General features: G+C 46.5%; 1 long non-coding RNA gene across 1 annotated transcript; it reads right to left on the bottom strand.

Moving 5' to 3' along the window:
• Positions 1-3,021: 3,021 nt before the first annotated feature.
• LOC308627946 lies at positions 3,022-7,820 on the bottom strand. The gene is made up of 3 exons (XR_014017476.1): positions 7,641-7,820; positions 6,216-6,311; positions 3,022-5,349 (listed from the first exon to the last, which is right to left on the bottom strand). It is a non-coding gene; the product is annotated as an uncharacterized lncRNA (long non-coding RNA).
• Positions 7,821-14,361: the final 6,541 nt, after the last annotated feature.

The raw sequence follows: 14,361 nt of genomic DNA, 5'->3' as shown, positions 1-14,361 counted from the left end.
AAACTCTGTCAAATTAAAAATAAATCTAGCAAAACCATCTTTCAAATATGGAGAATAAATAAAGATATTTTAAGATGAATTAAAGCTAAATAAATCTGTCCCCAGCAGATCCGCACCTCAAGAAATGTTAAAGGAGGTCCTTCGGGCTGAAGAGAGATTATACCGGAAAGAATCACGGTGCCCGGAAGTATAACGAACACTAGAAATAGTAAATCTGAGGACACGGGAAAGCAATTATTTCCCTTTCTTCTGTTACGTTCTTCAAAAGTTAACTGACTATTTAAAACAACAATAGCAACAAAATATGGTGAGTTTTACCACCTAAAATGTAAGTGGAGGAGACCAGCAGACAGGGAAGGAGAGCCTGAGAGTGATGTACAGCGTCCTGAAGGTCTTACGTGACAGACGTATAAGGCTGCCTCAGAGAAAACCGTAAAAACACAAAGATGAATGTCGTGGTTTTGAGGGACACCACTGAAAGGGAACTAATACAGCCCCAAAGTCAATAGCGGGACAGAAAGGATAATAAGGGGACACAGGAGCACGACTGCGAAAGGACACAAGCGCTGGATGGGGAGGAAATCCCGCCATACTGAGAGGGAGGCTCCTTGGCTGTGAGCCCCTGAAAAGGCGCTGGGGCTGCAGACTTGGCTGTTGACAACCCCCCGCCCGCCGAGCCTGCGCTGAGAGCTTGGGAAGCGTGTGACTGAGCCCCGGGCAGGGAGGATGCTGGGGTCTCCCAGCTTGTCACTTGCATCCAATAAGCCACATCTGAAGAGTCTTTAGACGTGTATTTTTGAGCCAAAAATGCCCATTCTAAATGAAACCAGCACAGTTACTCAATTCCTCTGCCCCAGAACACACACACACCTGTGTCAGATTCACACCAACACAAGTGCCTGTGATGTGAACGCTGAACACATTTTCAGATCACGTGCAATCTCCTGTATAGTTTACCCATGTGCACTTACAACTTCACCACGAAATACAGAAGGTTTAAGTACGTTTGATGACAAACCGACACAACACGTGAATGTCCTGACACGGATACGGAGCAGCTCCCTCCCAGGGTCTCCACACCATCCTCTCAGGTCACATCACTTCCCACAACTGCTCACCTTATTTCCGTCAGTTTATTTGCCCATGTCTCGCTATTTAGATATCTGAATTGTTTCCAGTTTCCCACTCTGACCAGTTAAGCTGCAGTGAACGTCCTCTACGTAGTTCCCCGTGACTGTGCTGGTGTTACTCTAAGGTAATTCCTACAATTGGAGCTGCTGTTTGAAAGCAGGTGCACATAACAGTTGTAATGGACACAATAAAATAGCTCTTCAGATGGGCTGTGTAAATTTATACTCCAATAGCCTGTTCGTAAGATCCACATCCTTGACAATTCTACGTTCAGATTTGTTCATTTTTATAAAATGATGGGCTATGAACTGAGAAACTATGAACTGAGAAACTGGAACTGAGAAAAACTTTGGGCAAAAACTAAAGAAATTTGAAAAAGTATGGACTTTAGTTCATCATAATTACCAATGCTGTCCATCAATCATAACATACACTACCCCACTGCAAGATGTTAATAATAGGAGAACCTGGGTGTGAAGTGTATAGAAACTCACCCAAAGATCTTTGCTACCTTTCTGTAAATCTAAAATTATTCCAAAATTTTTAAAAGTTTATTTTCTTTTTTTTTTTTTTTTGTACGCGGGCCTCTCACTGTTGTGGCCTCTCCCGTTGTGGAGCATAGGCTCTGGATGCACAGGCTCAGCGGCCATGGCTCACTGGCCCGGCCACTCCGCGGCATGTGGGATCTTCCCGGACCGGGGCACGAACCCGTGTCCCCTGCATCGGCAGGCGGACTCTCAACCACTGCGCCACCAGGGAAGCCCTAAAAGTTTATTTTCAAAAGTGGTTTATGATCTATAAAATACTTTACAAATATAAAGTACTCTATAGCCCATTATAAATTGATATGGAGTTTATAATCCCTTATTGTTTGTTTTTGCTATAAAATCACAAATGGATTAGTGTAAGCTTTCTTAAAGTTTATCTTTTTAATGTACTGATTTGAATTTCATTTTACTGTTACTTTTCCAGAGGCTGACAAGGGAAAAAGAAGAATTAAAATTTTTGTATATCTGCAATTTTCCATAAATCGCCAAGTAATAAAAACAGCAGCAAAAAATTAAAGATAGTAATTTAGTCTAGCTTTATTACTAATGCATGAGAAATGCATTTAAGCAATTTAAATTAATAGCATAAGTGTTACAGCAATAAAGCTGTTCCCTTCTTTCTAAGTCAAATATATACATTTTATAACAGAACTGTAGCATTTAGAATTCATAGTAGACAACTGTTAAAATCACTGTGGAGCTGCACCCAGATTGGATAACATTTCACTCCCTCCCCTTCTCAGCCCTGCCATGGACTTGTCAAATGGCCTGGCCTCTGGATTTCTATGATCTTTGCTCTTATAACTTAAGAGCAAACAGCTGGGTTTAAATTTATTAGATTTCTTGAATTAATATAATTTCTCTCTCCTATGCAAGCTAATAGGTCAACAAAGAGAGGAAATCTTCCAGAAAGTCCAAGTGGAATGTATTTGTGTGCATGCATGTTGACACCCACAAATGTTACTGCACACCGTGTTTCTTCCTTTACGGACGTGCCTTCAGCCCCTCCGGATTTACAAAGAGCATCAGGAGGCCGGCTCTGCACGATGTGAGTTAACAACTCTGACGAAGAAAAACAAAACAAACCTCCCTCTGCAGCTGAAGTCAACAGAGAGCAAACTGCTTCCTGGCTGCCCTGTGCGTGGCTGTGTTCTTATAGGTGGGACAGAGACCCTCCTCTAAGGCCCCACCTCCAAATACAGTCACATCCCGGGGTTAGGACTTCAACACACACATTTGGAGGGGACACGATTCAGTCCATAACCCTCTGGCTCTCAAATTAAGGCCAAGAATCCATTTTTAAAAACAATCCCTGGGCTTCCCTGGTGGCGCAGTGGTTGAGAGTCCGCCTGCCGATGCAGGGGACGCGGGTTCGTGCCCCGGTCCGGGAGGATCCCACATGCCGCGGAGCGGCTGGGCCCATGAGCCATGGCCGCTGAGCCTGCGCATCCGGAGCCTGTGCTCCACAACGGGAGAGGCCACAACAGTGAGAGGCCCGCGTACAGCAAAAAAAAAAACAAAAAAAAACAAAAAAAAAACAACAATCCCTGTACAGTCGTGTTTATTGCTTCAAACAGACAGATGTTGCCGCTAAGTAACAGTTCCCACTAAATATTTAGAACTGAAAACCAAAATGTTATATGCTTCTGAATACAGCTATTTTACAAGCAAAGTATCATTTCTGGTTCCTTGTGGAGATCAGATCTGTTGTACAATGGGCTCATTCCTTCTGTGAATGGGGCTTATTTACAGCCAAATGACAGAAGGCGTTGAAGAGAGACAAATAGCAGGAGGACAGGTGTTCTGCCCTAAATCAGATACATAACAAACACGAATGCTGCCTACATTCATCAGAAGCTAAAGGTAATCTTCTATTTTACTTTTTTGACATAATCGCATGAAGTAATAGTAAACAAAATGTTAGCATAAAGACAAATGGACTCAATAAAGTATTAATTCCCCAAATGCTGATGCTCTTTACCCTCTTCTAACAAAATGCGTGTTTCCCTTTAAAAACATAAATGAATATATGCCCAGCTTTCAGGCTCCTCAGTCAGCCAGCGACCTGGGAAGGCATCTCGGCCTTTCAGAGACCATCCTGACACTAACTAGCGGACAACGTGTGGGTCTTAAGATGCCCGCAGCCTGTCGCCTGCCATTTCAATGTACTCCTGTGAAACAGATACGAGTGTTTGAGAAGATATCCTTCTGCTTCCACTTTAAGGTGAATTCTGATACATTTGGGAGAAAACATATCTCAGTTTCATCAGGGCATTTGGGAGAAAACATATCTCAGTTTCATCAGGGTTTCAAACTCCAGTGTTCAGAGCCTAAGTGCAAGCAAGACAACTTCTGAAGCCTCATCACATCTTTAAAGCACACCCATCTCTGCTGCGGTGATTGCACTGAGCCCTTGGCTTCAGCCCCAGTAGAGGCTGTTTGTACAATCACCACGGGTGGAGAATCTACACGGAGCCTCAAGCTCTCAATTAGAAGCACATCTGCCATAAGGAAGCACCCCCCCCCCCGAAGTGCTGGGTCCCAGGGATCCTTCCAGAGAACTAGGAACATTCACAGAGGAGCATCCTCCCCAAACAGAGACCACGAATGGACACACCAGTGCTGCTGTCCTGGAGGTTCTCTTCAGAGGATATCGGGATGAAACTAAGGCGCCCAAGTCCTAGATTGAATTCTAACAGGAATCATTGAACACCTGAGGGCTTCCAAAGTCAACTGATAAAACCACTTGGATGAGAATCTGCCACAAAGAGAAAAGAAGTCCAGGAATCGAATGTCGGAGAAATCTGAAGGTCCTGCAGAGGACTTACGCTCCCTCGTTTCCACACGCCCACAGGCAGGTCCTGCTGCCACTCCATCCTCACGGACACCCAGTCCAGCCCACCTCCCTGACACGCATCCACAGCCTCCCTCACCCCTCCCTGGATGGGGTCTCTTCACCGTGCCCCTACCTGCAAGTGTTCCACAAACCAAGGAGAGTGAACAGAGCCATCAAGGCACGCCTCTCCCACGTGCCAGATCCAGGCAGCCTTTCCTGAGCCATCAGACACAGGCTAAGTTCATCACCCCACCTGCTCAGCCCAACGCCCCCTATTTTCTGCTTCACCCCAGCTTCTTGCTGATGTGTGTGTGAATCACCGACCTGCTCCCAGTCGGAGGCTGAGGTTTGCTGTCCCCTCTGCCCAAGATGCTCTTCTCCACCACTCAGTGGCTCCCTGGTTTCCCAAAGGTCCCCTCCTCCCAGGATCTGGGCATGAAATGCGAGCTCGAAGTCCTAAAGTGGTCGCAAAGCCACTGTGCTGGCAGCTTTCTGTCTCACACACATGGCTCACGAGAGCCATGAACTCAAGTAACTCTCCCAAGATAACACCGCAGTCACAGGAGTGTGATGAGAAAACGTGGGGTAACCACCTTGGTGCTTCTGAGGCACCCCCCTGACGCTACTAAGACAGGGATGTGTGGGTAGAGGGCAAGCAAGTCGACGGCGTTGCTGCAGGTGAGACGGGCATCTGGTCTCCACTGCATCCCATGTCCTTTCCTGCAGCCTCTGGGTAACACTGCCATGACCAAAGCATTTCCTCTTGTCTTTCTTCCTAATGCAGTTTTCAGTGTGGCTTTCTGTACAGGCACGGCTGCTGTGTTCCATGGTGCTCTGTTGAATGGGGTTTTATATATAAAAACAATATATGTATGAGTCAGGAATTGGTAGCATTTTAAAGGCTGCCAAATCTCACTCTAACCAGGAAGAGCACTGCTGGAAATTTCAATGCGGAAGAGAAATACACTGATGAAATGATTCTCTCTCCTCAAATGTACACTCAGTATTTCTTCTGCGGTAGAATTTGTCACAAAATCACTAATGTCCTTCTGGAATGACTTACTCTCCATCTGTCTGCATCTCCTTATCCCTGAAAGGCTAGACCAGAGGGAACCTCTGAGGGTCCGGTGCAGAGAGAGGAGGGCGCACCGGATAGGAGGCTGCTTTGTGCACAGAAGTGGGGGGCTTGCCCGTTCTGACCAGGACCCTCAGCCCAACAGCTGTGGCTGTGCTGAATGTCAGGTGGGTCTTCAGGTGTAGGAACGAGGCGCCCCCAACCTAAGGGTGTAGGAAGGCGGCCCTGCCAGCATGGGCTAGCGCAAAGGGCCAAGCAGGTAACTGGATGGAAAAAAAACGCGTTTGACAAGCCTGTGTGTGGTAGGAGAGTAATGGCCCCCAAGTATGACCAAGTTCTAATTCCCGAAACCTCTGAATATGTCACCTTAGGTAGCAAAAGGGAATTTTCAGATGTCACAAAGGATACGGACATGGATACGGGGAGATTATTCTGGTGGGTGAGTTTTAAAAGCAGAGGTCAGCTGCGGTCAGAGAGAAGTGACCACAGAAGAAAGGTCAGAGGTGAGGGGCGTTGTTGACTCAAAACAGAGCCAGGGACTTGAGCCAAGGCTGCGGGCGCCACTGGAGCCCAGGAAAGGCAGGAAGACACCCCCAGAGCCTCCGGGGGCCAGCCCTGCACACACCTTGGCTTTAACCCAGTGAGACCGAGTCCAACTTCTGACCTCCATGACTGTAAGATGACAAATTCGTGTTGTTTGAGCCACTAAGTCTGTGGTTATCTGTTAAGGTAGCAAAAAAACAAACACACATGATGCGAAAAATACCAAAAAATACATATGATATAAAAGAAGCGGGTACTTTGTCTGATTTTTGCTAATGCAAAAACAGAGGCTAAATTTCATCATGAATCTAGATTTTTAGAGAGGTCATAAATATAAATTTTATATGAACTACCTCAATTATTAAATATTGGAGGAACGCTTTGGGAAGGATCAATCATGATGAGAATCAAACAAAACACATTTGCACAGGGTTGGTTACCAAAACCAGGAAATGTCTGCTTCACGGTCTTAGTACAGTCCCTACTTTGTGTCACTCCTTGACTTTCTTCTCTTAAAAGGAGAATATTTTTATCTAAGTGCATGCAGAAAATCTGTGAAGGACTCTTCTTTGTAACTTGGCACATCTGTTGTAGTAAATGAAACTCTCTGCTGGAAAAAGTTCTAATGCCTTTGAAATTAAAACATTTGGTCAAACCTGCAAGAATCTTTAGGCGCTGTCTTTAATCACAGGAGTATAAGATGGTGTATGCAGCTTACAGAAGGATGACAGAGCCCCAGGGATTCTTATAAACTGGGGACTCCAGGGACCCAGATGTGCCTGACCCAGGGGAGAAACTCATCTCCTGGATTTTAAGGAACACGTCTATTAGCAGGTGCTTAGCTAATGAATTTTAGTAAACATGTTTATCAAAATTTATTTTTAAAAGTGTAATATTTTGAGAACTTGTCATATCTAGTTAATGACAGACTGCTTACGCCTCCTGCAAATTATGTGAATATTGCTTCAGTGCACATGTATTCTCTTATCATAATCTCACTAAGAGTGGGAACTCTGTCTCTTATTCTTTTGGTTTCTCTTGAAGCGAAGGATGTGGGGTTCTACCTGAGATGTGTTAAACTGCTTGGTCACTAAACACACGTGCACGCACATGACCTCTTCCTTCAAACATTTTCTTGACTTTTCATTATCAACAGTTAATTAATTCTCTCTAGAGCGGCCATGAGGGGCCTAAATTAAACCCTCGGAAGGAACTAGTATTTACTGCAAATCAAGCCTTCGGCTCTAAATCACAAACACCATAGCAATTCCCCATCATTTGGGATGTGACGTGTAGTTGATTCCCAGTAGAATTCCCCTCTGAAGACCACCCTCCGCTTCTTCTGGCCCCTCACTCCTCCCTGCCCTTTTATTTCTCGGTCAAGGGCACAGGGTGCTCCCCGTGACAACGGCTGGACCCCTCAGAGGCATCGGCTCCCTCCCTCTGTGCCCCCAGCGGCAGCTCACGCATCACACCTTTTCTCCCTCTCCCTCCCAGGCGGCCTCACCGCTCACGCGGCTCCGTAGCCCCTCCAGAAACGATGCGGGTCACAGCCACGTCCTCCAGGGAGCTCTCCTGCCTTCATCAATGATTTCCAGGGTTTTGATTATTTTTGAATGAATGCTCACCAGCTCAGTAGCCTAACGGATAAAACCAAGAGAAGGAGAGAGCCTCCGGCTGAAGCCGGGACGGTGGGAGGAGGGCTGGGGGAGGGGGTGGGAGGAGGGTCAGGGGAGGGGGGTCACCCCCCCCGTCGGGCCGCCGCACAGGCCCGAGGCCCCGGGGTAAGGCCGGCCCTCCGCTGCACTCGCACCGCCCTCTGCCTTCCGCCCCGCCCGGAAGGTCCCGCCCCGAACCGGGCGAGCAGGGCGCCCGCTCCTCCCCCTGCGCCTCCGGAGAGGAGACCTGGCGCTTCCCGCTGCGGAGTCCCGGTCCGTGGAGCTCGCGGCCGCCCTGTGCCTCCCCGGCCTCGCGTGCGGACCCCGGACACTCAGCCTGTTAGAGCTGACTCCGGCGAGACGGGGCGTGAGTAACAGGCGTTCTAAATGTGAGGAAACGGACACACAAAGGGATGTTCCGACCGCAGAAGGAGGCTGGTGCGGACGCGGGCCGTGCGTTCCGAGTTGCCCCAAGTGCCCTTCGTCCTTCTGCAGCGTGCTTCTCAAATTCTTGCACCGGAATTGCTCTTCCATTTTCCTGGCCACGTATGTTCAAGGCGTATGGTGGAAACGGGACGTTACATTCTGACACAAACTGTTGAGGGGCCCCTCCTGCTGCTTCTGCACCGTTCCCGGCATCCCAGCCGATGCCATGAGAGCATTCCGGGAGCACCGTCACGGAAACACGCCACGTGGGCGTCCTGTCCAGGGTGGAAGTGACAACGCAGCCGGGATGTGAGCCGTTCTAACGTCTGCACGCCGCACGCCAGGCCAGTGAACTGGAGACGAGGTGTTGAGCAAGGAACGCGACTTCATCCGGAAAGCCGGCGGACCGAGGAGATGCAGACCAGTGTCTCTAAATAACCGTCTTAGCGGGGTCTGGATGCCAGTTTCCTTTACAGAATCAGAGAGGGGGAGGAGGTGAGGAAGTAAAGTAAAAAGGCCGTAAGTTTTGCAAATATCCCCTGGAACGGCCAGCCTCGGGGAGGGGATGGGTCCGTTTCTTCTTTCTTGCAGCCATCCGCAGGGGGCAGGGTCCAGATGTTTCCCTGAACAAAGACACTTTGGTTTAACATTCAGGCAGAGGGGCGGGGTTCCCCGAGGCAGGTCATTATGTATAGACAGTATCCTTTCAGTGAACAAAAGCCGCGGAAAGCAAAGGATAAAGTAAAAGAAACCGATCCAGCATGTAGTCAGATTGGGCTCTTCCCTGTTACATAACTAGTAACCAGATTTACACACATTTATGGAGATTGTTTCCGCTCGGCACCACAACTGCACTGGCTTTGATTTATTTCCTTTGCTGCCCCTCTTCCTGCTTCAGTGAACAAGAGATTAGTTGCCGTGAAAATGAAAGTCAACAGCATCTTTGCTAAGGTTTTCATTAAACTCACGACATATGGTGTAGAATGTCTACAACTTAAAACTATCAGTATATAAAACCAGTTTCCTTAGGTGCTGATTTTAATTTGAAGAGAGCTCACCCCTTTTATTTTCATGTAGGAAATGGAATTGTGGGATCAAGGTACCCCAATTATCCCCTCCTGAGTGGCTGAGGGACACAAGCCTCCCCCAAGGTGTGAGAATGATAAGCACTCGATCCTACAGACACTTCAAATCAAATGTTAATCACGTTCCATAAACTATTTTGAGTTGAACTCTATTTCTCAGTAAAAAGGAAGGAATTTCAAGGTGTGGCAACAAGTTGGCAGTATATGTCCTTTTAGGTTAGGAGCCGATCAGTTGTACTTGGTCAAAATGGTGACGTCTCCATAGTGATCTGTGAGCCCGTCGTCTGGACCACACACAGCAGAGAGAAGGTGGACTTAAGGGTCAGCGCTCTCTATCCACCCCCAACGCAGCACCTCCAAGATGTGTGACCCTGGGAAGTCGTGTGACCCCTTTCGCCTCTAGGTTCCTGGTGGAGAAGATGAAGTAGCAGCATTTGTCCCGGTGGAAGATTGAGAGAATTAGGTAGTGATGGAGGGGAGCATGTGCCTGACACAGGGCTTAGCACAAAGCAGGGACTCAGGACCTGTTAGCAGTCGTCATGACAACCCTGATTTCCACAGGGGCAGCCGTAGGGCTCCCTCTGTCTCTCTCTGTCTCTGTCTCTCTTTATCTCTCTCCCACTCTGTCTTTGTCTCTCTCTGTCTCTCCCCAGGATGGGCTCTGCTTCTGCACAACTTCATCTGAACCCTGAGAGAAGCAGTTTAGAAGCTCCGAAATGGAAGGTGGATTATGTAGGGGCCACATCAATTAAACGTGTCACAGTTTCAAGTTGCTCATTAAGCAACTTCTGTTCTAGACTAAAGTTCTATTTCAGGAAATAAAGGAAGAAAGGGCATTTTATTTCAATCTAAGCCAAAGTTGTAACCACATAGATACAAATTGATTTCCTTTTTACCGGGGGAGTCCTTCATTTGCAGCCAGCCGTTCACTGACATTCTCAAAAGGCATTGAAGAAAATGTTTAATCAAAGAAAAAATGGTCATAAATATGGCTCTAGACAGGCTTTTAAAGAAACGACTTCATAACCAGTTAAATGGCTCACAAACTTATTTCTTTATATACAAACAGAAAATTACCTTTTCCAATTGCATTCTAAAATGTAGTCCTTTTTTTCAAGCACAAAGTATTTTTGTGAGCAGTGGTCCCAGTTGCTAACACTACACAATTGGCCGTGTGCAACTTTAAAATGGAAGAGAAAAACACATTTTAGTTTGATTTGAGCATTTGTTTTCTAGTAACCTATAAACCAGATTAAACATTTTAGAGTATTTCTTTTTTTGCAATCTCTGATTTATTTTGGACTTGCAATCGTGTACATGCAATTTTTCAATAAAAATGAAATTTCCAGCCTTCTGGACAGTGACCACTTCAACTACTTAAGTGTGACAGCCTGTGCTTCTGCCCCAGAACGAAGCTTCGTAGTAACTAACACTGGTTAGAGGTGGCATCGGAGGCTGGTACTCAGATACCGCTTCAATCGGCTTCCTCGCCGCCCATCCCCCGCCAGCTGCAGATCCTGCTTCCCCAGCAGAGCTGTCAGCCCTTTACTTGCAGATTCTCCACAACCTTATGCAGCATCTCACACAGCCTGGGTTGGGTCTAAATACGCATATATTCATCGTCACAGTAAGAATTCATTAGCTGGGGGGAAATGGGAGAAAAGACACATGAAAGTCAAGTTTAAATGGTTACAAGGTCTAGAAATTAGTGAATTCTAGAAATGCCCCCAATAAATTAGTAAGTGACCAGCCAGAGTCCATGGAGAATCACGTTAGAAGTTTTAAGAGTCTGCAATGATTGCAACATGCAACAGTGCATCTTATTCAAATACTTATCGTCCGCAGGTTTTGATTTACCCCCATCTGCCTTGCAGGCCTCTCTGAAAACCAGAGATGGTCTTGTGGAGGGAGCACTGTTGCCCTTGACCCCATTGGACCCAGTTGTGCAGGATTCGCCATCCACTGTGCACTGGCCTGCGCCCTGGGGGGCTTCCTGACACCCAGAGTCCTGAGGCTGGGAACGGGGTCACCTGGGGTCATTTGCCTCCAGTTTGGTCCACCAGACACAGCAGTTGGGTAAACCATCTAATCCTTGGAAACTTTTTGTTTAAACTAGTCAGAGTAGTTTCTGTTGCCTGGAATTAAACACAGTTCTGTTTCCACCTTTTGTCTGTCATGGATACCTTTCCGTGGCCCCGTTTCCTGATAACAGGAAGCAGTAAGGCAGCAGCACTAGACGCACAGAGATCTAATCTCTAGGACACCGAAGTCCCTCATCCCCAGAAGTGGGTTAAGTAGGAAAATGTGTAGACATAAATTACAAACAGACAATTTTCTAAGAGGATGCCAGAAAACATATAAGTTTTTTCTTACTTTACAAGAATTCCTATCCCAGTGTTAAAATCTCAAAATTTTGAGTACTTCTGGCCTTGAGAGATTCTATAAAGGAAAAGAGAATGATAGAAAGAAAAACAAAAAGGGCAAATAAACATCCATCCTTGGTGTCATTTTGCAAACGAGCTACACAACATGAGGTGTGTTTCTTCTGTTCTTCCGTTTGTTTGTTTTCACCCCGGTCCCCTGATGCATAGCCCCAGGTGAACCCGAGCCCTGTTTACCCAGAAGAGGCCCTCGGCAGGAAGGGGCGAGGGCCCTGTTTACCCAGAAGAGGCCCTCGGCAGGAAGGGGCGAGGGTGGAGCAGCCCCACACTGTCTGCAGGCCGAGGGTCGCGTGGTGACACAGGCCCTGAAGGCCGCGCAAGGGTCCTGTAGGAAGACAGGCCTCTTGGTGCCACAATGGCGTGTCTGCCATCGAGACACTTCTCCAGCTGGTCCGATTCCATCCTTGTCTGGGAGCTGCAATTACTCTTTTTTTTTTTTTTTTTTAACATATTTTAAATATCTTTATTTTCTTTCATTATCAGAAGGCAGATTATACCAACAAGCATTGTAGTATTTGTGTGTTCTGGTACATTACAATTCTCAAAAGAGATCATCCCAAGTAGTAATTTTTTTTTTAGAATGGGATGGGTTTACTTTTTTTAAGTTTTTTTTAATTGAAGTATTATTGATTTACAATGTTGTGCTAGTTTCAGGGGTACAGCAAAGTGATTCCATTATATACATAGATAGATAGATAGAGATATATATTATTTTTCATATTCTTTTCCGTTTTAGGTAATTACAAGATATGGAATACAGTTCCCTGTGCTCTACAGCAGGTCCTTGTTGTTTATCTATTTTATATATTGTAGTGTGTATCTGTTAATCCCAAACTCCTAGTTTATCCCTCCCCCCACTTTCCCCCTTTGGTAACCATAAGTTTGTTTTCAATGTATGTGAGTCTATTTCTGTTTGTGTATAAGTTCATTTGATTCATTTTTTAGATTCCAGATATAAGTGATATCATATGATATTTGTCTTTCTCTGTCTGGCTTACTTCACTTAGTATAATAATCCCTAGGTCCATCCATGTTGCTGCAAATGGCATTATTTCATTCTTTTTTAAGGCTGAGTAATATTCCATCGTATACATACACCACATGTTCTTTATCCATTCCTCTGTCAATGGACATTTAGGTTGCTTCCATGTCTTGGCTATTGCTGCGAACACTGGGGTGAATTTATCTTTTCAAACTTGAGTTTTGTCTGGATATATGCCCAGTAGTGGGATTGCTGGGTTGTATGGTAGTTATATTTTTAGTTTTTTAAGGAACCTCCATACTGTTCTCCATAGTGGCTGCACCAATTTGCATTCCCACCAACAGTGCAAGAGGGTTCCCTTTTCTCCACATCCTCTCCAGCATTTATTATTTGTAGACTTTTTGATGATGGCCATTCTGACTGGTGTGAGGTGATACCTCATTGCAGTTGTGATTTGCATTTCTCTAGTAATTAGGGATGATGAGCATCTTTTCATGTGCCTCCTGGCCATCTGAGTGTCTTCTTTGGAGAAACGTCTGCTTAGGCAATTGCTCTTATCCTTCCCTTGCACTAGGATCCCTCTCGGGTCCTGAGACAGCACAGCAGTGACCTCGGCCAGCACTCTTGGCCTCGGTGTTGGGCCACCTGTGCAGTGCAGACGTCCAAGGGGGCCAAGTTCTTAAGGACAGAATCACCCAAAAAGGGCAAATTCCTAGGGACACCTGTGGACCATGTGTGCCCCCAAGGGTGGAATCACGAGCAGCTTGCTGGAATGATCATGACTAAGCAAAGGTCCAGGGGCAGTCGATGGAAGCAGGAATTAGGGTCAAGGAGCACAATTCACATCCTGGGTCCCTGCTTCTCGGCTCCATAATTTTGGACAAGCGAGGGGGCGCCATGCTCTCGGCGACCAGTTCTCCTCTCTTGACCTTGGCAAGTCAGGGTGGTGAGAAGAGGGGCAGAGATCCCAGCCCCCCAGACCCTGGACCTTCTGCAGCCCTGGGGCTCCACCTTTGGAAGACCCAGCCTGGACCACTGCCCCAGAACATCTCAGGGTCCACAGGCTCTCAGATTCGCCCTCCACCTCATCCTCATCTTCCTTTCCTGAGGACGACGGTCCAGGCCAAGACTGAGCAGCACTGCCGGCTCTTGGCAGATGCAGAGCAGCGGGAGGGCACCCTCAGGGCATCCTCGCCCGAGCCCCGAGCCCTGGGGACGTTGCTTGAGGCCTGACCCTGTGACCACCTGGCCTTCTCACCTGGATGGTAACAAATAAGACAAAAGCCTCCAAAACTAAGTGGTGACACAGGAGCTCTAAGCCTTGAAGGGCTGCTGTCCTATTCTTTAAAGTCCTATTTTATTGGGTTACTTATAAGAAAAGACACTTCCATTTTAATTACAATTGCTTTATGGATTCACTATCACAGTGATTACATGAATATTTAATGCAATTTTATGGTGTTTACCGACAGTATCTTGAAAGTTAGCGGCTGTGTATCAATAGGCCAATGTTAATAATTTATATTCATAAATGCAGCTTGAGTCTCATTAGCAGAAAAGGCTGGAAAATATGTGAGCACGTCACTGACAATGTGTGGGCGCTGGGAGTTCGTCGACGTAATTCTTTGCACAAAAT

The sequence above is a fragment of the Mesoplodon bidens genome (genome assembly GCF_964165515.1).
Source record: "Mesoplodon bidens genome assembly, chromosome: 14".
In the NCBI taxonomy this organism is placed as follows: domain Eukaryota; kingdom Metazoa; phylum Chordata; class Mammalia; order Artiodactyla; family Ziphiidae; genus Mesoplodon; species Mesoplodon bidens.
Note: the sequence above shows the minus strand (reverse complement) of the source record. Positions and strands in the feature narration are given on the sequence as shown.